This window comes from Podarcis bocagei, assembly GCF_964188305.1.
Source record: "Podarcis bocagei genome assembly, chromosome: 5".
Taxonomy (NCBI): Eukaryota; Metazoa; Chordata; class Lepidosauria; order Squamata; family Lacertidae; genus Podarcis; species Podarcis bocagei.
Window position 1 is genome coordinate 57,744,582 of NC_138129.1, and position 26,789 is coordinate 57,771,370.

General features: G+C 42.1%; 1 long non-coding RNA gene across 3 annotated transcripts in view; it reads right to left on the reverse strand.

Annotated features, from left to right (window-relative positions):
- Nucleotides 1–26,789, reverse strand: part of LOC308586559 — a 110,152-nt gene that overhangs the window by 8,559 nt on the left and 74,804 nt on the right. The window contains exon 3 of one of the 3 annotated variants that reach the window (XR_014007937.1): nucleotides 17,288–17,364. The exons of the other annotated variants lie outside the window; for them this stretch is intronic. This is a non-coding gene — a long non-coding RNA (uncharacterized lncRNA). The remainder of the gene's footprint in view (nucleotides 1–17,287; nucleotides 17,365–26,789) is intronic. 3 annotated transcript variants of the gene reach the window in all.

Sequence of the window (26,789 nt, forward strand, 5' to 3'; positions counted from 1 at the left end):
ATACAGTAGGAGAAATACGGGTATTGCTGCTGAGACTGCCCTTGGATGGGCTCAGTTTGCAAGGGGAAATTGCCCTCAACCTGCCTCCACTACTTTCCTCCCCCCCCCCCCCCGCCAAGGTCAGATTAACAGCATGGCAGGATGCCATGCAATAGTGGGGGAGGGAGATTTAGTTCTTGTAGGTAGACCATGTTATTTTAAAGGGTGGAACTTTTTTTTTTTTTTGCAAATTTCAGTGAGGCGGTCTTCAAAATACGTTTCTGGGTGTGATAAAGTCACATTTGCTGTTTTTGTGATTGGACATTTATCTTGGTAAGTCTACATTGGATAAAAAAGCACATAAACTGCTTTGAGACAAGCAAGGAAGTTTAATTTTACCTTATGAAAACCTCAGGTAATGCTGAATAATAATAACAAATATTAATATATATAATATAACAGCAATTACTTGGAAATCATTTTTAATGATTTCTATGCAATTTTACACACATTTTGCTTACAAGCAAAAGTAAATTATATCAATTTAACCAATATATGTTTCGGATTCCCAAATCATGTTACAACTTTTTAGCAATCCTCATTTTCGGAATTTGAAAAGTTAAAAAATCCAACACACCCTTAAGCGGGGGCTCTTGGAACTCCATTCTGCTGATCTCATGACTTGAAACTGCTTTAATTAACTGTTTTGATTATTATACTGTTTTAATGGAATTGTTTGTTGTACTTTTTAATTGTGGATGTTTATTTTAAAGCAGTAGTGGGGAATCTCTGACCCACAGGCTTAATTGCTCCTGCCAGACCATTTTGGCCCAGCCACACTTAATTGCCCGTATGGGGCAGCATAAAAGTGCCACTTGGCTGGGTTTGCAGGCACCACCGATCAGCTGTTTGGTTGTACCTGAAATGCCTCCTGCTCAGCAACAGTTGGCTGATCATTGGAGATGACCTTGGTCTAGGAACATTGGCACAGGTATCAAAAATGTGCCGTCATTGTCTTCCTAGGCCAAGATAAATCATGGTGTAGTTCAGCCTTTGCCAATCTGGTGCCCTGCTGATGTTTTGGACTACAATTCCCATTGTCCCTAGCAACACATGCCTTGCTTGCTCTGTTGGTCATTCATTTGCCTCCTCTGGACCAGAACGCAGGCAGCCATGCTGTAAAGGATCAGCACCCTGGGCAGGGCTCTTATGCTGGCCCTCAGTCAGGAAATTGGGTTTCAACCTGTGCCCAAGCACACCAGCCCATGGCACTGCACCATGGACTGCTCATAAATGTTAATAAAGATACACTAACCTCTGCTGAGTTCACATTCTGTTTCAGTAATGTAAGCATTGATGTAAATAATACTGGATGTGTTGCAACATCTTACAGTTGTATGGTTACTACTCTGCTGATTTTAAACTAGTCTGAAAGATTGTTTTGTTCCCCTAGACAGTCTTTACCACAGTTCTCCCTCAGAGCTAGTCGATGGGATTTTTAAATATTTGCCAACATTTTAATGAATTCTCATTTTCAGTAGTCCTCCTGAGAGACAGAAGAACCATAGATTATCCAAGTGTTTTGGGTTTCCATCCCTCACCCCCTGGGCATTTAAATGAATGTGGTTGCAACAAACATAAGTTTGAGCTTGCAAAACTGTTCCTTTTCATTATTAGAAATAAAATGTGCTTGTGCTATATATTAAACTGCATTTATATGCAGATGCAAATTCTTTCAACGTAATTAAAAGCACAGGAGAGGCAGGACTTTTCATAACGGAAATGCTGACAGATTCCTTCAAATGGTGCAGAGGGATTTCTGCTGCTCTTTTGACCAGATAAACCAAACAGGTAATTCAATGTGATGTGCCAGCCATGAACTTGCTCCATTTAGTTTTAGGCGCTTAGGGAAGTTAAATATAAAACAGTGCAAAACTACACTGGCTTCAGGGCTCTATGGTTACACAAGCACTGGGGGTGAAGCTTTTAAGTTTAGCTTTTATTTTTCTCAAGGGCGATTGTTTCCCAAGTGAGATAGGCTTCCTCCAAGAAATGCAACTCCCTACTCTGCCTGTTTGGACCAGAAAACAGAGTGGAACTGTCTGTAAGTCAATGCATTTCAAAACTAAACCTCAATCACTGCTTGCCAATAGTGGTAGCCAGCAGTCCCAAAGACGACAGTTTTGGGGAACAGCAGGCCTGCTTTTCTCCACCCTTTCTGTTTTGATCTTCTTGTCCCCTGGCTGCAAGAAAAGGTGAATATTTCCAGCAATCCACCTTCGTTTTAGTTTCCTATGCATGCCACACCTCATTTTCAGCTACAGCGTAGGAAACCAAATGAATTAAAATAACCACTATCATAAAATTCTTAGAGCAACACAGAAGCAACCACTATGCTCCCCAGACACAAACATGAAAACATCCAGCCAGACTAGTAGCTTCCGCAGTGCAATAGGCAAGGCTACAAGCTTGGAACAATTAAAATTTCTTGTGGAGCCTAAGAGTTCTATTCTCCACACTTTTAAGAAGGTTGCTGTAAAAACACCTGCTTTAGAAACATTTGTCTTCTGCGAAGACACTTCCATTAGAACTGATTTGGTTATTTTGATTCTGTTATCATCCCTGAACATGCCTTTTAGACTGGTTAAAGAACATAGGATTCCGTCTCGAATATTCCTAGACTTTGCCATGTGTTTATGGGGGAACTTCTACTTTTGCTTTTCTGCATTTGAGATAAATGATGGGAAGTGTGACTAGTACCTCCAAATACATGTCCACATACACCACAAACTGAAGCATGGATGGGGGAGAGAGCCTAAACAACAACAGTGTGCCTATGCCAGTGGTGAGCAGCCCAGAGCTGACAACATGGGCAGAGTCTGTAGAATTTTTAACTCAACTAATTTCTTTAAAAGGAAAAAAAAAAATTAACTCCCAACATACCAAAAAAATAATAAATCTGAAGCTACCCCAAATCAAACATGTTAATTAAAACTGAGTTTAACAGGATGCCTAAACTGAAATGCTTTACAAATAACAGGCAATAACTTTCACAGATCTCAGCAGGTAATCTGTTTTGCATGGTGGTGGAACAATAGAGAAGTCCATATCTCAAGTCCCTGCCAACCTGCCCCTTTTTATTTGCTGCCCTCTTCCCAGATTTTAAAGGTTAGGTGACCGAAGTAACATTGAGGAATGGCCAGATGGAAAAGGGCAATCCCTAGGGTACATGAGACTCAGATTGTTTAAAGTTGACATGGGGAACCTTTGGCCCACCAGATGTCACTGAAGTACAGCTCTCCCCTGATGTTGGCCATGCTTGCTGAGACTGATGGGAGTTGTAGTTCAGCAGCATTTGGAGGGCCCAAGTGTCCAACACCTTGTTTAAAGCTGTTTAAGAGAAACTTTCGGCAGTGACTACTGTTAAAGCAGTGGGACAAACAGCTTTGTGAGGTGGGAAACTCTCAGATGAAGATATTCAAGCAAGAGATGGTCTCCCAGTATCTCTCCTAACTCTATAATACTATGAATAACCAGAATTGGCAACAGAGGTGGCCAGGGTCACTGTTTTCAAATTGTGTGGATATGACGATGCATTCCTGCTATCAGGAGGAGAGGCAGATAGCCCAAACAGACTGAATCTATGGGTCGGACACCAGTGCCTGTGTGTCATGTGGTTTGGCTTGGACACATCAGCCATCTTTTCTTTAGGGGGAAAATTGCAATCAGATGCAGGAAGGGTTGAAGCCGAATGGTAGAGTACATGGTTTCTTTCCCCCTGCCCTAAGTTCCAGTTTCAATATCCTAAGACTTTATACAGTTTCCACTGTATAAAGGGAAAGACCCCTGTTGAGACCCCAAGGCTGGGAAAGACCCCTGTTGAGAACTTGGAGAGCTTCTGCCAATCCAAGCAGACAATATGGAACAATAATAGAACAGGCAAGATGGAACAATAATAGGTGTTTATGTGGCATGCAGTTAGATGGCCTCTTACTGTTCTAAGAGTTTCATAGACATTTTGAGGCTTGATTACGGTTGTCTGGAATCGTTTCTTCATTGCTCTTGGTGACCGGAGTAACATTGGGGAATGGCCACCAAGTATTCTAGTACAAAAGGCACAGTCACAGTGACAGTCCGGCAGCTTATGAAATGCTAAAAATGCCCCAGAAAAACAGTGAAGTATGAATTCTGTGGTTTTCTCATTCCCCAGCCCCCACCCCCTTAAGCTCTGAAGGAGAGAATTACTATCTTCTGAGATGGATAGCATCATTAATCAGAATCAGACAGTTCAGTTTCTTGCACAATGCCAAATCATCCTGGACTTATATTTGCTCTGACTGCACAGGAAATAAATATAGTCAAGCAACTGTTTGATTAGGAATGCGGACAGAAGAAGGGGTGGGAAAATATTAAAGGGGAAATTTTTGAGGCATAAACAGAATTCCAGCAAAAGATTACTTCTCTAACATTATTATAAGTAAGATTATGGGGGTTATGCATGTGTGTGTGTGTTTTTATGAGCTTAGCAAAAGGACATCATAAAATAAAATGAAATTATGTGTTTCAAAAATTTTAGATGCTTTTAACTAATACAAGTTGTAGCCAGTTTGAAAGTATGTATGAAAATATGGTTTAATTTATTAAGTATCCCAAGACAGACATCATTCTAAATACTTCATGATCTCACCTGTTTTGGTTTCAAAAATGAATGGTGTGGGTGACTATTTAAGACAGCTTCAAAATAAATGCAAAGCAGCAATAAACAGAACACCTCACAAAAATAGTAAGCAAATGCATAAACCTTTTTCCATGTAGGATTAACTAATGCTTCTCTATTCCTCCTATACTCTTAACAACATTTGTGTTCTCTGGCTTATATATGGGATTTAAATTGCATATTGTAAACTGCCTTGAGTGGAAATAGGAGGTGCAATTTAAAAAACTCAATAAATGTGTACTGTGTTTTCTCACTAGGTTCTTAAAGAAAGTCTTTGACCTAGTTTTCAACTCAACAGCCTTCTGTCCTTCCACTCTGGTCAAAAATGTCTGCTAAGGGCTCATCCACACTTCCTCTTGTCCCACTGCTTCCGCCCAGGGAAAACTGCTCTTTAACACTCAGTAGGAGCAAACAGCAATACAGGTTTTTTCCAGATTCACATTTGCTCCAGTTTAGCACTAAAGAGTGGGTTCTCCATGGCAAAGGAGCAGGCATGGGACAGGTTCTAGGCATGGGACAAGTATTGATGAGTTCTTACTCTAAGTTGGCCTCTATGCAGGGCCATTGTGCTGATTTAGCTAGTGCTGAGAGATTGGGGCTGTTGAAATAGTACTAGCTCTCCAGCACCGTTATGAAGAAGAATGGTATCCATCTCAAACTAAGCCACTTAAGCAAATGAAGATAGACGTCAACAAGTCCATTGCCCTAGAATAATCGCAGAGCCTCTTCACATATTCAAACGTTAGCAGGTTCACTGTGTGAACTATCTTGTAACACATGAGAAGATTTCTTGCTGCTCTTCCTCCATGTTTACGCAATGTGTACACATTGCACAGGACTGCAGTGGGACTCATGCAGGTAGACACGATATACAATTGGAAAAAGAAAAATATGTTTACTAGGTCACACTTTACAGGATACATGCATAGCACAAGTGATAGAACCAAAGTATAAAATGTGAAGAGCTTTTGCAGGATTATTTCTGGGGGTAGGGCTGGCAGTGTTTCTCACACTTGGGTCCCCAGCTGTTGTTGGACATCATCCCTGCCACTGGTCCTGCTAGCTAGGGATGGTGGGAGTTGTAGTGCAATGGCAGCTGGGGACCCAAGTTCAAGAAGCACTGTGAGACATGAAAGCTAAGCCTATATGGGAGAACATAATCTTATGGGCATTCATAGAAACATAGAATTTGTAGAGTTGGAAGGGGCCACAAGGATTATAGTCCAACCCCTGCAATACAAGTATCTTTCATCCAGTGTGGGGCTTGAACCAAAGACCCTGAAGAGTATCGTGCTCTACCGAATGAGAGCATCCCCAGGATGCGTGAATTCCTTACTTGGGTGGTCCGTATAGCTTCAGTCAAACTATTCTGAAGTTGTTAAAAAAACAAAAAAGACAGTGAAATTTACTGAGAGCAGCTAGAGCCTATTCTTAGCATCAAAACCTTATGACACCCTTCAGTTGGTTTAATCACAATGGTGTGGCATGAACATTGCCATTCAAGTATCAAGCATGTCGGAAGAGTGCGGTTAGTTCAAAGGTTAGAGAGTTCCAGTATATATTTAAGCGGACATGATAAAACAACCAAATGACTGATTCTAAAGGTATGGTCAAAGCAACAGCTTTTTGTAAGCCACCCCAAGGTCTTATTACAATCAAGTGAAATCAAAATAGGATACACAAGTCAATAAGAACCTGATATTGTGCATTGACAATGAAGTTCATTGTCCTCAAACTGATGGAGATAACAAAAGTTGTCTTCAAACTGGTGGAGCATTGGCTCCTTCAAGTTGTTACCTGATGCCAGACGTAGCTTCCTGAGGGTGAAGCGGTGATGTAGGGCCAGTATGCTAACCTCCAAGCAGGTGGGTCCTTGTTGCCTGCTGAAAGGGAGAGGTGGTGGGGAGGTTGTCTCAGTGCAAGGAGTGTCTGATTGCCTCTGCTGCCACATTTGCACCACGGTGGCCTCTCTGCGTTGCCTCATGTCTCCCTGCTCTCCTGGTAAGCAACTCACCTGCCAGGAAGTTAGCATAGTGGTTCCACCTCATCCAGCAAGCTGCTGCTGCTTAAATACTTTTATGCTTAAAGAAGTATCAGAAGACAATTGAAATACAAAAAAAGAAGAGCTTGTTGTGCTGTGAACACACTGCCAGCTTTGCCTCGAGCATCTGTGCTGCTATCAGAGGTCAGAATCACTGGGCACCTACCAAGGCCCAGTCCACAGCAGGGCAGCCAACTTCTAACTCCTGGACTGCTGCCCCTGATGCTGCTGCCAGTTCGTCAGCCTTTCTCTGAGGGAGGGAGCAACAGTGACATCAAGGAGAAGCAGCTTCTACTTGCCTTGCCCTTTGAATGCTGGTGCAAATTGGGCCCTTTGGGAGAGGACAAGCAAATGAGCAGTTGTCACTGTGACAAACAAGAAAGGGACCTACTGAGGACATGTTGACAAAGGACTCCCCCAAACCTGCCTAGAGTATCAGCCAATCAAATTCTATGTCATTTTTGCCCCACTTTCTCTCATGCACACCCATCTCCTACTGCTGTCCACCTCCTCATCCAACTGGGAAATAAAGCAATTAGGTGACAAAGATGGGAGCAGTGCAGCCTTCTGCAGTCAGAGGCATTCAGCTGACGGGTGCCCTGCTACCCAGATGGAGGGTGATACCAGTAGCAGCAACCGGGTAAAAGAGTGAGTGAGGAGTGCCAATGGCAAGTTTGTTTGATTCTCTGGGTTGCTAGAGATGGATATTAATGCTAAAGAGAGATCTCACAGCGTGTTTACAGCACTGTGAGCTTCCTTTTTATATGACAAATGTTTTCCACCTTAAACCTAGAAGATTCATACTGAACCATATTGTCTGATGCATGGACCTTGAATCTTGAAATATATTGGAAATGCATTCTATTGGGGGGGGGCACTATGCTTCCCTGACTCTGAGAATTAATATTATGGAACAGTTCATTTGCTTAACCCATCCAGTCTTTTTTTCCTTAATTAATTGTAATCCTTTGTCCTCCAGCATAGTATATGTTGCCAGGAGCACACTATAATGTTGAGCTACTGATGGCAGCAGGAGGATACTGCCTCTTATCCACAGCTGCATCATAATTCTTTATGATACACAATTAATCTTCTGCATAATTGGCTCAAAGCTGGTTGTCCCATGTAAAACCCATCCAGCCAGTCTCTGAATTTCTGGTGTCCCGAAATGTTCACAAACATTTTAACTGCTAAGGGGAAGTTTCCATCATAAAACATCAGCAAGCAGAACAGATTCTATGAAGGAAGGAATTTCCAGTTCCTTTGGAAATTATGAAGCAAACAATGTATATCAGTTTGGCTGGCAAAACTGGACGCAGAAGACTGGCAATTCATTGTAGGGAAAAATGTGGGGACACAGGCAGGATGCAGAAAGGTGTGGAAACACATACCTGGAAAGCTTGGAGGAAGGTACCTGAGGATCAAGGGCCCAGATCACATGATAGGTCAATGAAATGGGACAAACCTAGACATTTGAATTTTGAAGCAGGAACCAAATGGGAGAATCAAGGGAGAAGGAAGAAATAGGAGGAGGCAGGGAATTGTAGGAAGGATGAAAATGTTGTGTAGGAGGAACAATTCCACACAGTGCTTAGAAACGGGGATAGATGTGCTTTTTGACTGAAGCAGAGCAGATAAATCACACAGATTTATAGGTCTGGAACACTGGGGAGAAAAGAGACCAAAGGAAGGATGAATTTGGTTCCTTGATTTGAAATGACTAGTCAAATAATCTGGTGGCAGATTTGAGTATATGTATGGTGATTTGCTCACTGGAAGGACAGATCGTGAAGCTGAGGCTTCAATACTTTGGCCACCTCATGAGAAGACTCCTTGGGAAAGACCCTGATGTTGGGAAAGATTGAGGGCACAAGGAGAAGGGGACGACAGAGGACGAGATGGTTGGACAGCGTTCTCAAAGCTACCAGCATGAGTTTGACCAAACTGCAGGAGGCAGGAAGACAGGAGTGCCTGGCGTGCTCTGGTCCATGGGGTCACGAAGAGTCGGACACGACTAAACGACTAAACAACAACAATGGTGATTTACTTTTTAAAGGGCAAAATTTTCAGAGTATTGAAGGAAAGAGCTCTAAATTTTTGAGCTCCATCTGTAACCTAGACTGGATCTAGACACATCAAAGAAGCATTCCAGTTAAACGCGTTGCAAACTTTGTATGAGAAATCGGGTTAGCAAAAACAGAGCTCCACAGCACCATCTGGTGTCACAGTGTTAGAATGCATAAACAAGGCATATAAAACACTTTTTCTTTACCAATGTAGCTGAGTCCCTAGAATGCATATTAATCTGGAGTTTATGAACTAGCAAAGTTCTAAAAGGCATTTGTGTCATCATAACACATATAGATACCAGGCTGCCAGCTTACTTGGGAATCTGAAGAAACCATTGGCTGTGAAAAGCACTTGTTACTGATCTTTAACTTAGTAAGATTTAAAAGTGTCTAAATATACAGCTAGTTGCTGAGTTATTAATAGTGGGACTTTCACATTCATTACTGCTATTCCTCACTTTTTGGAGTGTCTAATTAAAGGAGTGATAGAGGAATTGTCATTTGCTGTTAAAACACTGCTGGCTGAGAGGTGTGAAAGTAAAGACTCTTTTCAAACATTTGAAACCCTAATGGATTATGTCTATCAGAAATCTCAAATGCAAATGGAATTACCACTAGTCTTCAGTCATGGCAAACAAAATTAGACTGAATGGAAATTAGGCACTGCAGAATCTACATAGGAATTTTCTCAGAAATGCCACAAAATATATCAATCTAAAAAGCCAAAGCAGCATTTTTCTGGGAAACAGATGCTTTTCTCTGACTTCAGCTAATTTTAAAATATGGAGAGGTTGTTTTTAATTTCAGAGATGGATTCAGACCTTCCAGTTTCAATGTGTACTTGGCAAAAAAATAAATAAATTGAGATTTTTAAAAAAATCTCTGCTGGGATTCTGTACAACTGTGCATTGCAGAAAGGATGCGGGTCATTGCTCCCTGCTGATTTTATCTTCCCCACAATGAACATGCAGAATCAGCAAGCTCCTGCCTTCCTTGTGCATGTTTATGCATTGGTCAGGACCAGGTGTCATAGCTGCACGTACACATACCGGAAGCCAGGAGATGGGGGACTTGTGGAGGGCTTCTTTGTTTTGTTTTTTAATGTGGCTGAGTGCAGGAGAGAGCCTGCTGATTCTGTATGTTCACTGCTATGGAGGGGTGGGGGGGAATCAATATGAGAGCTGAGAACGGGTGCAATGGTGTACTGCAAAGTGTAACGTTAAGCTGTTTCTGGATGGAAACAGAGCTGATTTATTCTTAATGACTTCACTTTGCTGACCATCAGGTTTTTGTTTCATTATTCAAAGGCAAACACTGAGCAAGCATTTTCTGAAAGTGCCAAGCACTCTAGAGCAGGAACAAGCAAGCACACTGTGTGTCCTTCGGATGTTTGGTTTATTTATTACACACAATTTGAGGGAACTGTTTGCTCTTGAAATGCATCCGGAGAAGAGCTTTTTTAACAGGCCTTTCCCCACCAAGTTTTGTGCAACTGCTCTTTTTTCTTATAGGCATTTCAGATTTACACAATATCCATGGCGAGATGCAAAGAGCTTATTTTAGGCCCCCAAAAAGCTTGTGTTTCTGAAATTTCTCTCTCTCTCTCTCTCTCTCTCTCTCACACACACACACACACACACACACACACACACACAAACAAACACGTGTGTCAATTACTTGTAAAATTCTCCTAAGTTTCAACAGCAAATTAACTTGCAGCATGAGGCTCCGTGGTTCAAGATACTCAAATCCAAAGTGCCCTCACATGGGATTCAGGCTCTCATCTCTTAGTATAAGGTGCTATGCATCGAGATCTACCCACCTGTTTCTCAGCCTTTCAGAAATATGTGTTCCGTCAGGCCAACCTAACCAGATTTGGAGGGGGGGCCCCACTTTTCTGCCCCACTGCTGCAGGCAGAAATAGCCCCACTGCTGCAGGCGGGAATAGTCCAAGGCTTTTTGCTGCCTGAAGTGAAGGACAGAGTCAGTACCTGCTGCCACCGCCACATTCTACATATAAAAGGCAACCAGAAGGACAGCTGAATCATATTTCAACATGTGCAGCAGGACAGTGCCCTCCCCAACACCTGAAGGCAGCAAGATAGCTGCAGCTTCAGTGGTGCAGAGCAGGCCCCATGGCACACACAGCTCTCTATCTTCCCAACACTTGCTTTGCTTACTGCTTCACCTGACACCTACTTGCTGCCTACTCAAACACGTTGTGTGAGCAGAGTGGAACAAGTCGTGTGGCCAGAACTGGCAGGCTCTGCCTGCTCACTCGGTCAAGATTTAGGAGCCTTTCAAAGAATTTAGCACACTGGGAGAAGGCAACATGGTAAGGCAGCCCACAAGCCAAGTCCAGCAACAAGTATCACTGCCTCTGGGGCACTGGCTCAGGACCACAGGATTGGCCCAGGGAAGGCATTCCGGAGGACAAGGTCATAATTTGTCCACTTATAGAAACCAGAGGCTTTTCTCCTGGGCATAGTTGGCCAATCGGTGTTAAAGAAGGATAGAACTTTCTTTATGTATGCTACAGCAGCAGCAAGAATTCTTATTGCAAAGCACTGGAAGACACAAGAGTTACCCACCCTGGAAGAATGGCAAATGCAACTAATAGACTACATGGAAATGGCGGAAATGACTGGCAGAATTCGAGACCAGGGAGAAGAGCTTGTGGAAGAAGATTGGAGGAAATTTAAAATTTATTTACAGAAACATTGTAAAATTTTTGAATGCTGATGACGTTGAAATGAACTGAAGGGGTTCTAGCAACAAGGTAAAATGTAAGATGGAATTGATAATAGATAAGCTAAATTGGATATGAATTTGCTGAACCAATTCTTAAAAGGGATACAAAAAAGGGAGGCATGAGGAAGTCAGGAAAATAAGTTAACTAAAGATGAGAAATTTAAAAAGGGAGTTTTGTTTTCTTTTATATGTGTTTTTTCTTTTTCTTTTTTGTGTTTAATGTTTGTATTTTTGTATTTTGTAATTTTGTATTTTTCTGTTTTTGTATTTTTCTGAACTTTTCTATCGATAAAACTTAATAAAATATTATAAAAAAATAATTTGTCCACTTATTCATAAAATTGTTTTATTTTTAAATTACATCGAAAGCACTGCCAGCTAATATAGTTTCCCGAAAGGTGACACTTGCAGCTGAGATACACTCTACCTTCCATTTCCACAAACCCCAAAATTCACCCAGTTATATAGAACACTGAAGACAATGGCAAAGATTTATGTACGACACAGCTTTTCTGTAATTCAAACTCAGATTTCCCAACTGGATTAATTTACGGTGCTGCTATTAGTGTCACTTTTAACTAAGTATGAGCAGAGCAGGATCTTGGGTAATTGAAACTGCACAAGGAAGTTTTATAACTTTGAAAGTGAGATGACACTTTCCTATTATAATATATTTCTGGATGTAGCTTGTGCCCATTAAGATTGATTATGCTAAAATTGCTCCATCAAAATCTGTACAAGTCCTTTTGGAGGCAGCACTAGACAGATACTGAATAAAGAATTGTTTTCAAGGAATTATAGATTTGGAAGGGACCAAAAGACAGACTAGACTTGCTTAGAGCAACCCTCCACCACCAATCAAGCAGAATAACTATTTGTAGATAATCTAACATCTACAAATGCTAAGAGTTCTCCTTGCAAAGTTTATGAATCCATTAGAGAGATGAGGAGCTCACATGTTGGCAATTCCTGCCAACTATGAGCCCAATCATAAATATATTTACATATGTTATAAACACATGCTTCACACATTGAGCAAAAACTTAAGACTGCCCAGAAATGTCCCTTAGATCAGAATACAGCTGTGAGGTTACAAACTGAGACCAGGAGCATGAAGCACTTGAACCCAGGGCTTAAATAACAGCGCTGGTTGTCTGTCAATATAAAGGGGATGTGTAAGTCAGACAATGCAGGTGTTGAGCCAATATTGTAGTTATATCATTAGATATTGTGCAGAAACAACAGCAACAACTAACCCCGTGTGGTTTCTTTGAGATGTCACTACTGCTCCTTTATAATTATGAAGCAGCACCCAATTAGGTCAGGCCTTCAATAAACGTAACATTTCTTAAATACACCATATGTACATCTGCTTCCTAACAAAAACATGACCACCAAGTGGCTTGCAATCATAAAACCACACATGTAATCACATATGTAAAAAGACAAGATCATTCACAGACACAGTTTATACTCTAGATCAGTGTTTCCCAAACGTTTTTGGGCAACGGCACACCTGTTTACTGAAAAAAAATCTCGCGGCACACCACCATTAAAGCCCCGCCCCGTGACGTCAGCGCGCAGCGTCACGCCGGGAGGGATGCACAAAAGTGAAAGTTTTTCCCCTCCCCCTTGCCGGGGAACCTCCAAGCTTTGGGCAGGCAGGCAGGCAGAGCTGGGAAGGGGGTTTCCAGGGGACACGGCAGCTCCTCGAAAGGCTTCTCTCAGCTGCGCTCAATCCTCCTCGGAGAGGATTTCCCCTCCGGTCCCATGCCTTCGTTTGGGGCATCGCTCCGGCTGCTCCCTCTCCCGCCACGCAGGAGCGATGCCTCTCTCTGGCTCTCCCTCCGCGCAGGCTGAGGGAGGGAGGGAGGTGCGCGTGTGACCCGTCTCTGCTGGGAGACCAAACCCAGCGAGGCAGAGTCGCGCGGAGGCGCCCAGGCAGCGCTGCCGGCTGCGAGGAGGAGCGCCAGGCAGCAGCAGGAGGCGCGGCCTCTCCTCGCCGCCGCCGCCCCGCCTCTCGCCGCCCGACTCGCCCGCCTCCCTCCAGGCATCTCGCGGCACACCAGCCGATGTCTCACGGCACACTCGTGTGCCGCGGAACACCGGTTGGGAAACACTGCTCTAGATACCTTATCCGGATTGATTAGTAGGCAAAGTTAAAGTTCCAAAGTGCACATTGAGCAGTGTCAATGTTAAGGTTCGTAATTTTTATTTCAGTTACAACTATGTTTTGCCTTGTTAACATTTGATTCGACCAGCTCTACAAAAATGAGCTGTGCAGACATTTTGGAGTTTAACTGGGGAGACCTGTGTTCAAATTCCTGCTAGGCCATAAGGCTCTCTGATTGTTAACTGGGGCCGATCTCCATATCTCAGCCTAACAAGTCTGTTGTAAAGATAAATGGGGGGAAACAGTCTATGCTACCATGGATGCTTTGAGGAAAGGAAGAGATAAAAATATAACAAATCTATAAATGCATTCCCTGTTTACCAAGCAAGCTTTCATACAGCCTATATTAAGCCACAGCATACAGAAATTTTAAACTGGGTCTGACTTTGGTGTATTTCCTTGCCTGAAGTAAAGCCTTCCACCAGATAGTTTTGGCCAGGTTGAGAAAGTACAACTCCCATCAGCCCCAGTCAGCATGACTAATGGCCAAAGGTGATGGGAACTATAGTACATTGGAGAACCAAAGATTTCCCACGCTTGGAGTAGGTCCTTGGGGTATGCAAAGATCAAGCACTAACTGCAATGCCAACATCCCTTCCCTCCCACCTGTTTTTATTTCATTTCACTTCCACTGGGAAATGCTGTCACCTTAGAAATAAAAGTTCCCCTCTCTATTTCTGCAAAAAAACTCCAATGTGAGCAGAGCAGCTCTCTTGCATTGTTCTCCACATGGCTCCTTGTTTTAGTCAGTTATGGCTGTATATACTCTCATTTTCTCTGATTCTGGAAGTTGTTATGTATTTAGGTGGAAAATCTGTCAGCCCATGCTCCTAATAAGAAACGTACACATAGACATGAGCAGGACAGTGGGTGAAAACACTGACCATTAAAATGTAGTTAAAATGTTAGTTAATCTGATCTACAGAGCTCTGCAAAATGATTTTGTATGATTTCCCCCCAGCTTAACATTGTAGCATTAATATTTCATTGCCTAGAATTCACTATGATTGTAGTCCTGTTACTGTCTTGCTCAATTTATTGCTTGGGAAAGTTATTTTTAATCTCTTGCAGGAACTAAAAATGCACACTTAGGAAAAGCCCTCCCATTTGGAACTGGCTTGATACATTTCTGATTAAAGCCATGTGAAGATGGATCCTGAAGCACTGTTTACTGGAACAAAATTATACAGTAATTTTCTGCTGCAGCTGAAACTCTATGCATGACGATATTAGATCACACAATTAGTTTTAATAGACGGCATGGCTGGGGGGTGAGAAATATGCCACGGATGGCGGATATGATGTGTAGATCCACACTAAGTGAGCTTGCTTGAGGCAACTTGCTGACACGGTTACATTGGGTGGTGTCATGGACTGGCCGGACAGAAGAATGGTGGGAGGCACCAGCTGGGGAATGCTGAAGAGAAGAAGACTCAAGAGCCTAGGGACTGGTGGTAGGATGACAATGAGTTTTAGAGGGAATGACCACTCCCCACATCAAATGGGGGAGCCTTTTGCGTGGTCGCGCACAGCCCCCCGGATCCCAGTGCGGCTCCCAGTAGTTTGGGTTGGCTTCACCCTCCCCAGGCTGGATATCTGGAGGTCTCCGCCTACCTCAGCCAATCGCCCAATCCAGCATGGGGAGGCGTTGCCAGGGGATCGGCCAGGTAAGGGGAGGGACCACCCTGCCCACACAACAGAAGGTGAATCTTTCCAGAGGCAACAGGATTTAGTGAGCAGGGAGAATCTGTGGCAGAGAACTCCAGAATCAGAAGTGGAAGCAGAAGAGAATGGAGGCCATGAAGCAGAGATGAGTCAAGCTAGTGAAGAAGCAAGGGTGTCTCCCCTTCCTGCTGCAGCAAGCTCCCCACCCCTCTGGTCTCCCAGGACCAGGAAAGGTATGAAGTGGGAAGAGCAAAGGCAGACACGATGATGTAGCCTCAGATTGTGTTGGGAAAAACCCATTAGAGGAGGAGATTTAGGCAGCTGTAGGAAGGCAGTCTCCACAACTTGCTTCACAGGGGTAAGACCTCTTGAAGAAGAGTTGCTGTGTTCATTAGGCCTGGCACTCCCAAGCAGATCTTGTTTCTTCTAATAAAGAGTTAACTTCACTTACTCCCTATGATTTATTGCTAGTTCACTCCTGGCAGGTGGCCAGATGCTGTTTGTCTCCAACTCCCATCTAGCTAACATGGTCAGTGGCCAGGGATGGTGGTGTGTGCGGTCCAACATCTGAGGACCAACAGTTGGGGCAGACTGGTCTAAAGGATTTATCTTATTATGGGAAATTAGCAAAGGACTAGAAGACAGGCACTCCTGGGTTTTATCATGTTTTCTGTTTTGTGGTGGTCCACCATGCCACCACTAAATGAGAGTTCAAATCACATGTCAGTCAACAACAAAGATCATCCTGTCACAATCATGCTCTCCTTTTTTTATTTCTGGCAATCATAAACTGTACATGATTGCTACGCTCTTCTTGTGTGTGTGTCTGCCTTTGACAACTGCAGAATAAGGAGATGGGGATAAGCTTTCCTCATTTAAGGGGGGAAAGGTGGAAACCCTAATTGCAGCATGCACTCGCACGGCAGTTGTTAACCAACATGTCTGTTGTGTCTTATTGGTGAGGAGAAATTGGAGCTGCATACAGCTGAGGGGGCAGGGGGCAATTACTTGAGATGCAATTGAGGCCAGGTGCACCAAACAGAGTTAATCACTGAACTCAGGTAGATATTTGAATCCTAAATTGGTAGAATGCCAAAATATCATCAATCAATGCTACAACACTGGCAAAATACCATGATTAACCTCAGAATATGAAAATCCTTTAATTGACATACATGAAAAGAATTTGAAAGAAAGGATCAGCCTCCTTGCACACTTTAATTGCTCAGATTGTGTGAACAAAAGATGGCTAATGATGATTAAATCACATTCAAGGGTATACTAATCCAAGATAAGCAGTCTTGACAACATGCACCCAAGATAGCTCATTTGATAGGCCATTGGTAGTAACTTCTATGATTTTTGCATATTTTTAACCAACTAATTCACCTAATCCACTCTGTTAATAATGGATTCCTGGGGGGAGGAGCCATGTTGGCTCTCTGGAGAGTATACACAATAGAGTTTTTTCCTATATTGAGAAAGGGGAAGAGTGAATGGATTGTAAATCTTTGTGCTATTTATTGTTCTGCCAATATGTATCACAGCAATATTGTAATATATGCAGGCACACTTATGGATTTTATTTATGTTCAAAGAAGTCAGTTACTTGCACTCGCTGAGACTCGATAGTCTTATTTTACCATTGGGTCTGCTGAAAACCTCTGGAGAATTAAAATTCTCATTAAGTCCACGGGAAAGCAGAATTTAATCAAATGCATTCTAAAGCTCGCTGTTAAAAAATATGCAACTATAAATTGAATTTCTGTTAGTAGCTGGCACAGCTCTTCAGCAACAGCTAAAGTCTTTTTTTATTTATTATACTATGAATGCAAAACAGATAAAATTAAATCCTACATCATCAGTAGCTCCAATCTCGATACATTACTTACTAGTGAAACTTTTCTGCAGTACCTACAAAAAAACACCATCATGTGTCATCTTTCCAAGCCTTAAGGAACATCCTAATCTGAAATTGAAAGATAAATATTGCAGTTATGAGTCTTTCTGTCATGACTCAAATAATTTTAAAATTGCTGAGATGTATTCCTCTAACAATGGTAAAATGGGTCTAATGCAGGATAAAATGGCAGTTTTAGTCTCAGTAATTTTGATAGCAGCTTGTAATTTTCATGTACTTGTTACATTTCTCAGATCGGCAAAGATTACAAGAGAACACTTTCCCATAAGGGAAAAAATATCCAATTTTACTGCTCATATTCTTTACACACAGTATACTTCTGCTTTGAGAACGATGAGGACTTTTCTGAGTGTGGTGTTTGATGCTATAAATATAACATTGGACCATTTGGCACTGGAACAGATTGCATGAAATTAAGATGTTATTAGGAGCCACCTAGCCAGTTCTAAAGCAACCTGAACTGGGATTTTTTTGTTTACATTGGTAGTTTCTTAAAAAATCAGCCTTAGCGCTATTTACAATTTGTACGTAACTTAATTAAGCTCTGCAAATGAGTACTGTATTGGAAAGTGACAATTCTGTTCTCCCAATTAATAGTGCTTACTACGTTCCTTTGTACCAAGAGCTGCATTCTCCTCAGGATTCTGCATGGTAAATGTCACAATGATTCCTGTTTTGTCTCTCACAGAGGTTATTTCAACTTTAACAGGGGAACAAAAAGACATGCAATACTTTTTTGCTTATTGTGAATAGGAAACCTTGGTACACTTCTACCTGTCACACCACTGTTAATAGCAGAAGAGCTTTGGAGAAGTGGGCTACTTCATATTAACCCTGATGGAACAATTGTCATTCCCAGGCCTAGTTACTTGTGCAGTGATCCCAAGCAAAATTCCCAAGAAGTAGTAAGTGCCACTTGGTGGCCGCTCCCTTCCAAGCACATCTGTTCAGGGTTTAGGTCCACCACCCAACCCAAGGCCGAAATCATACAGCTCCTGAGGAAATATTTTGCTTCCTTTTCCAAAGAATAGCACGTTTTCAAATAACTAGGTGCCTTAAGCCTTGTTCAGATGTTTTCCCTTGTAAACAGCAGGAAAAGAACTCAAGAAGGTGCCAAAGTATGTAGAAATACAGTGTAAAACCATTTGTGTGGACAGGCGGAGTCCCCAGATCCTGCACGGTCCCCCCGTCATGTGGAATAATGACTCAAGACAACGTGCTATGGGATTAAATTGGCCACAACTTTATTAAATTTCAAATGTGGGTAGACCTTGGCTCAGGCATTGGGCGTTCTCCCTCCCTGGTCCCCAGCCAGGGACCTAGGGAGCATCAGGGTTATCCAGTGTGTGTGTGGGGGGGATGGGCCGGCTCTGGAGAACATATGTTCAAGCAGAGATGGCCGCCCCCGTAACGCCGCCGCCGCAGGAGAGAGCAATGACGACCTTTCGGTGTACGGCCAAAGCCTCCCTTCAGAAAACCCCTTTAACGGGGAACCCTGGTATCGCCGCCGCAAAGAGGAAGATGGACAAAAGGATTCCGCCCAAGGCCTGATACCGCCAAAGTTGTGACGTTTTGCTACGGGAAAGGCGAAACCTGCCAATGCAGGGAAATTCCTTTCCGGCCCTTTAACAGCGACCTTAACGTAGCAGCGCCCGCATACCTGTGAAGAAAAGTTAACCTGCAAAACCTGTGAAGACAAGTTAACCTGCAAAATAAGACATTAACTGAGGGTGGGTAGGGTGGGAGAAGCTCTGGAGCCAAGTGAGGATTCCTAGGTAAGATCCTCCCTCTATTGTGTGGGCAGGTAATCCCTCCCCTACCTGGCCTGGTCTCCTTGGCAACGCTTCCCCCAGGTGGGATTGGACAACTGATTGAGGTAGGCGGAGACCTCCAGGTATCACACCTGAGGGAAGGCAAAGCCAAGCCTATGCTGTTGAGCCACTCCAGATCTAGGGGCTGCACGCGTCCACGCAAAGGGCGCCCCCCCCCCGTTTTAAGCAGGGAGCGGTCATTCTCACACACGTTCAAGAACCGGGCTTACAACCAGGTAAACAGGTATAGGATTGCAGCCCTAGATTCTAAGCGTTATAGCAATAGCCAACAGGCTGGAAAAGCATATTCACGTGCGGAGTTCACTCAGAAGCCCCTGTTTTCAAACTATTAGTGTTATAGTTCATTTCTTTTTCATATTAGCAAATCACCAGCTTACAAACTATTTAAAATTCAAAGTGGAGGAAGCTTAAATATACAACTGAAGTTTTTCGCTGCTTTGCATAAAACTTTGGAGACACTGAGAAAAGGCTATCCATGACCCTAATATATAAAGAGGATTATTAATGTCCCACATTTTTGGTTCCCTGCTATTAATTTAAGACCAGATCGCTAGATTTGGTGCCCCAGTTAACAGGACCATGTTACTGAGATAATAGTGAATTATTTTTATCCTCCCTTTCCCTCCCCCCCCCCTTTTATTTAAACTCTCTGAATGTGAAGCAATGGGGATAAACCCAACCATGCTGTCCTTACGGAGAGAATGAAACCATCACATAACAACTCCTGCACATAGTTTTCTGTCAAATCTGTCCCTTGTTGCCATTGTAATAAATAGTCATCGGCAGTGCAGTCCAGGAAACATTGCTCCCAAGTAACCTGAATAGAAATCGGGTAGAGAGATAGGTATACGTGTGTGTGTGTGTGTGTGTGTGTGTGTGTGTGTGTGTGTAGATGTGCAGACCTTCCATGTGTCCCTATTTTCCAGAAGCCATCCTGATTTCTGATTTGATCCTGGAATGTCCTGCTTTTCCTTAGGATGTCCCTAATTTCATCGAGAAATATTGGAGGGTATGGAGTTATGCGACCCTTGAGCCAAGGAGATAAATAACTATACAGCCTTTAGTAGACATCTGAAGGCAGCCCTGTACAGGGAAGCTTTTAGTCCTTAATGTTTTATTATGTTTTTATATATGCTGGAAGCTGCCCAGAGTGGCTGGAGCAACCCAGTTAGAAGGGCGGGGTGTTGTTGTTGTTGAATAGAATGTCCCCATTTTCATCAGGAAAATGTTGGGTGGGTATAGGCGAGTGCTGCAGAACATTACTTGCTTTTTATATTGCATCCTTGGTAATCTGTATGGCCTCCTATGGTACATGTAACAAACTGTGCTGTAGATAGTTACACTTCTTAGAAAGTTTATTTCCCATTTTGTGAAATATTTTATTATTCTTTGTAAACAAATTTTAAATTTACTAAATCACAGCCCTTTATTGGAGAAATCTGGTAGTGTCAAAATTCTCTACTAAACAGAAAATAAGGACTAACTCACATATTTAATTCTAAGACTTACAGTGTATGGAGATGTCTGCTCAGAAGTAAGCCCCACTGAGTTCTGTTTGAGCTTACTCCTGGATGTGTATAGGATTGCAGTCTTATTTCTTTTGTCATCCTGGATCCAATGTGGAAGCAATGGTTTGAATATCCCAGCATGGTCATGCAACACTGATTTATTGCAGTGCTAGACACAGTATTTTTGAAGTGTTTGTAGCGGTGCACTATTAAGGCTTGGACTCATGATGAAACATTCAGACAATTGCATTACTACCTCACCTTTAAATTCTGAGTTGACATACAGAGTCACTTTAATTGCCAAATGGAAAACACGGCTCAAAAGTGGTTATATGAATGGCTCTCATTGTTACAGAGACACTTTGTGTGCTGATTCAGGTGATGTTTTCAAGAATGTAGTGAAACATTTTGCTTGCATTATGTTCTATCAGGACAGAAACCCATTTTAAAAAGCAAACAACACAGCACAGAAACTCTGAACTGTTGTCTGCCCACCTAATGAAGGAAACAAGTCTTTCCCACATGTAATTAGAATTAAAATGTCTGTGCCAACTTTAACAGTCTAGCCATTGCAGCTTGTCCTACCCCATCTTTCCTGTTTTAATGCTTTAAGAAATACATTTTAATCCCTAGAAATACATTTTAATCCCTAGCAATCAGAATATATGTCAAGAGAAGATATCATTGACCAGAATTCACACCTTAAGGAAATGTACTCTATGTTGGACTGAAGAGAGCATCCCCATTGTTCAACATAAATTATCATTCATGCATAGTATTTATTTTTAATTTAAAATCTAAAACAGTGAATAATTAAGTACCACAGAGAATACTAATATGCTGAACAAAGTGGTGCTAAATGGGACTTCTTCTGCAAGCTTTTTGGGGAGCCTCTTCCTATTACTATAAAAAGAGATTCTACCGGGTATTTGCATAGTACATTGGGTAAGCGGCATTAACACAAAATGAAGTGATTTTTATTTATTAATAGTTTTCCCTTCAAATCCAATAAGTTTCCTGAATTTGTGAAACATTAAAATGCAAAATGCACAAAACAAAAACAATATTAATGAAAACTTTGAATTATTAAAATGTACGGCCACTAATTATTGATCTGATGCTGTTCTATATAAAGGCAACATGGTTGGCTGCACAGAAATATTTGAAGATCATTAATATACATGTGTTTATTTTGCTGAGCCTAAATTGGAAGTGGTAGATTATTCCTATTGTCTAACAAATTAGGAAGTGTGACAGTTACTGCCATGCAGGCATGATGTACAATTTCTTTCCCCATCTACTTATTAATTTCTGTCAAATTAAAACTAAAATACCATTGCAAACCTTGAAGAGCAATAATATGAAAACTAAATGTGAATAGCTATTAGGAAAACGTACTACTTCTGATTGCTCCAGGCAAACACACACAGAGAGAAAAGGAGTAAGGAAGAAAACTAAACTCTGTATTTGTATAAGTAAAAGGGGGGACTCTTTGAGGAGCTGCTGCCAGATCAAACTTAAAACCTTGTCAAAACAACATTTATACTGTGGGGAAATTCTGAAATCTTAGTCCATCCTCCTCCCCTTTCAGGTTTCCCCTTAAAACAAAAACCAAAGTGCAATTCAGTTCACTATAGAATTGCCAATGCATGGTTTCACTCCGAGGACAGATTAATAATTTCTTATCTTGTTTCAGCTGAATTTCATGACCAAGATATCCTGTAATTTTACACCTCCTTATGATGACCTTTCTACTGTACTTATTTCACCAAATATCACTGGCAACATTCTTTCCATTCCAGCAACCTTCAGGATACATGGATCTCGATATTACTTTGGAACGGCTACACTATGAAGCCCTCCGTAAATAATTGATGACATGTAGCTCATTCATTGTGAAATTCTGAAGAGTCTTAATACTGGCAGAGAGCATTCATCTTTAATGCATTTTGTATAACTCAAAGTTAACCTTTAGAGAAGGTACATGCTTCCTTTCTATGAATCTCCAAATCAGCTTTTCTAATCTTACACTGGATAATCACATATATCTCTCAGAGCAATAGCTGAGCTCATGCTGTGAGTTTGACTTCCAAATATAAAGTGTTACAACAAAATGCATTTTTGGTGTAAGCTGAAAGAACCTGGCAACTGGTCCCAAAAATCCTTTGTTAACGCTTCAAGAATGCGTTTCTGCTACAGTGACATCGGCTAAGCTTTTATTTCCTGGGCAGCTCCATTCTTGGTCACTGTGAAGAGCAGTTTTTTTAGCAGGCATTTATCCTACTACCATCACAATATTTCACTAAATATCTGAATTGATAGAAACGCCATCATACATAGCAGACTTACCCAGCCAATGAAGAAGAAGAAGAGGAGGAGGAGGAGGAGTTTGGTTTTGATATCCCGCCTTTCACTCCCTTTAAGGAGTCTCAAAGCGGCTAACATTCTCCTTTTCCTTCCTCCCCCACAACAAACACTCTGTGAGGTGAGTGGGGCTGAGAGACTTCACAGAAGTGTGACTAGCCCAAGGTCACCCAGCAGCTGCATGTGGAGGAGCGGAGACGCGAACCCGGTTCCCCAGATTACGAGACTACCGCTCTTAACCACTACACCACACTGGCTCTCCTCAATGAAGTTATCAGGTCCTCATGACTGACCACTGAATAAACCAAACAAAATGGCTGAAGCATACCCACGGAAATGCAAAATCTAGTTGACCTATACAGCTGTTCAATCAGGTCACATGATTCCAAGACACAGTTATTAGCCAGAAATAAGTTAGAAAGATCTTAATTGTTGCAAACAGGCTTTGTGGACTGGTCAAAATACTGTTTGTAACACTCATCATTTGCAGCAAATCAAGAACAAATCACACAAATCTGTCACACAAATTTGTCACACAAACAAATCAACAACAAAAACTGCATTGCTCCAGTAAGCATACATAGCTTACATAGCCACATGTATAACACAAATATTTGCAGCATGTTATCAAGGAATTAAGCATTCAAAAGAAATTCTGGAAATCCATGTACTCATTTCACAGAGAGGAAACACTGGAGCTGAGAATTTCAAGTCTGAAGGACAATCGGTCAGTATTGAGAAACTCAAAACCTATGTAAAGAAGATCTCCCAGGGAACTGAATCAAGTTGCAGGCTTCAGGTCAAGCAATTCATGGAGAGAAGTCAAAGCCCATGCAAATATCGTATTCCTCTATTCATTCCCTCTTTCTCTCACACACATTACATGCAAACACACAAGTCCCACTTCACACTTGCTCACGGTTGTGTCCCATTAACCATGGTTTGTCAGTTTGGACAACATGACAGGTAGTGGTTAAACAAAAATGGAAGTAAAAACTTCTGAATGTCTTGTGGTATTGTTAGAAGCAGAAAAGAGTTTGAGACCTGTTGCAGCTTGTTCATGCCATGTTAATTTACCGTTTAGTGTGGTGTCTGAATGCACCCTTCTACACAGACATATGCCACACACATTTACTCTGTGGTACCTCGAGTTACAAACACCTCAGGTTATAAACTCCGCTAACCTGGAAGAGTTACCTCGAGTTGAGAACTTTGCCCCAGGACGAGAATGGAAATCATGTGCCAGGGGCGCAGCGGCAGCAAGAGGCCCCATTAGCAAAAGCACGCCTCTAGTGAAGAACAGTTTCAGGTTAAGAACAGACCTCCAGAACAAATTAAGTTCATAACTAGAGGTACCACTGTATATATTTTGTCATGTGTGAAAAGTCAAAGGACAGTGGCTGGAGCAGAGCTGCCCAGTTTCCTCTGCTTTTCGGCAACTCACCACTTATCCTCTTGAAAGCCCAAAACTCAATGCCAGTGCAACTCAACCATCTCTCCACAGCGCAGAGTTTCTACTGTAGCACCAGTTCTACTTACCACCATTTGGGGGCATGCATATTGCTACCCCAAGAAGCCATCAAGCCAGCCAGCCACGGCTCAGGATAATGGCTATTATCAGGTACAGAAACTATTTCAAGCTTTGCACATATATCCATGAACACACAGACACGCTTCATTCCTGCTATTTATCTCTCAGCTCATTTTTCTAGAGACTTTTCATATTAGTAAGCAATGTCCTAAATTTCAGTTGGCTCACTTCATTGCCCTTGCTCATCACATGTGCACTGAGAGTCTTTGTCTGCCTGGGTTTTATTGCAAATACATGCTATTATTTGACCACAAAGGGTATGCTCTGCAGGTTAAAATAATAATCATGTAGTATAAAATAAATACGAATAATGGTAGTAAATGTCTGTATGTAAAAATATTCCTGATCAATTGCCTATGCTTTTTTAAAGCTAGAGATGCAGGAAGTATAAACAAGGAACGAATGAAAAAGCATGCTGCCTTATTAACATTTCCCCTAAGCAGCCACAAAACACTGCATCCGCTAATATTGTCTTCTAGACCTTGTTTTTTATATATTTTCTTTTATTTATTGAGACCACTTCTTAGTCATCGTTCCAATTGAGCGGGTGCTCAATGCAGTGTAGAAAAACAATTTAAAACCCAAAATTTGAGGACATTTGGCTCAAATTCCAGAATAGCTGTTGGGAGTATTGAGTGAAGGTGTGTGGCGAGTGGCTAGATAGCAAAGTGTTTGCAGGATTTCTGTTCAATGAACAACAAGTTAATTAAACTTGCAAACACGCATTTTTAAACTTCTTTTATTGAGTGTCAAATGAAAGCTGGGCGAATGCTGAAGCTATCTCAGCAAATGACAACGTAATCAATAGGCTGCTTTCTTTCTCCTCCCTTATTTACTGCAGCTTTTTCTCAGACAAAAGGGCCTATGGTGATGATTTTAACACTTTATTCATTATTAATATTATTAATATTTGTAATGCATCCAAAGATCTCAGGGTGGTTCCTGGCATTAAAATACAGAATAAAACCACAAAGTATATAATAAAAACAAGGACAGAAATAAAACAAACTACTTCTCAGTAGTGGAGCGCAGCCTGTGGAATGCCCTCCCATCAGATGTCAAAGAGATAAACCACTATACAACTTTCAGAAGACATCTGAAGGTAGCCCTGTATCAGGAAGTTTTTTATGTCTGGTGGTTCGTTATGTTTTTATATTCTGTTGGAAGCCGCCTGGAATGGCTGGGGCAGTAATAGAAAATAATCATTAATATCATTATCACACCTCCCACAAATATATTTATAAGGACATAGACTATTAATTAGCCCAAGGCCTGGTTGAAGAGTAACGTGTTTTTTTCTGGTGCCTAAAGATATATATTGAAGATGCCAGACAAACCTCCCTGGGGAGGGCATTCCACAAATGGGGAGCCACTGCAGAAAAGGCCCACTCTCATGTTGCCACCCTCTGGACCTCTCATGGAGGATGCATGCAAAGAAGGACCTCAGATGGTGATTATAGGGTCTGGATCAGTTTATATGGGAAGAGGCGTCATTGAGCTATCATGGTCCTGAGCCATTTAAGGCTCTATAGGTCAAAAACAGCACCTTGAATTGGGTCCAGAAACCATTTGGCAGCCAGGGCAGGATTGGTGTAATATGCTCAAACCAACTTGTCCAGATGAGCAACCTGGCTGCCAAATTCTGCACCATCTGAAGTTTCTGAACCATCTTCAGAGGAATCTCTACATATAATGCATTGCAGTAATCTAATTTAGAGGTTAAGGGACGCGGGTGGCGCTGTGGTCTAAACCACTGAGCCACTTGGGCTTGCCAATCAGAAGGTTGGCAGTTCGAATCCCCGAGATGGGGTGAGCTCCCATTGCTCGGTCCCAGCTCCTGCCAACCTAGCAGTTCGAAAGCACGTCAAAGTGCAAGTAGATAAGTAGGTACCGCTCCAGCGGGAATGTAAATGGCATTTCCGTGCGCTGCTCTGGTTTCGGTGTTCCGTTGCGCCAGAAGTGGCTTAGTCATGCTGGCCACATGACCTGGAAAAATTGTCTGCAGACAAACACCTTGGGTCCTTTACCTTTTTTAATTTAGAGGTTACCAGAGCATAGACAAAAGAAGTTAGGCCATCGTTATCCAGATGGGGCACAGCTGGGCCACCAGCCCAAGCTGGTGAAAGGCACTCTGCGCCACTAAGGCTACCTGAGCCTCAAACAACAACAAAGGATCCA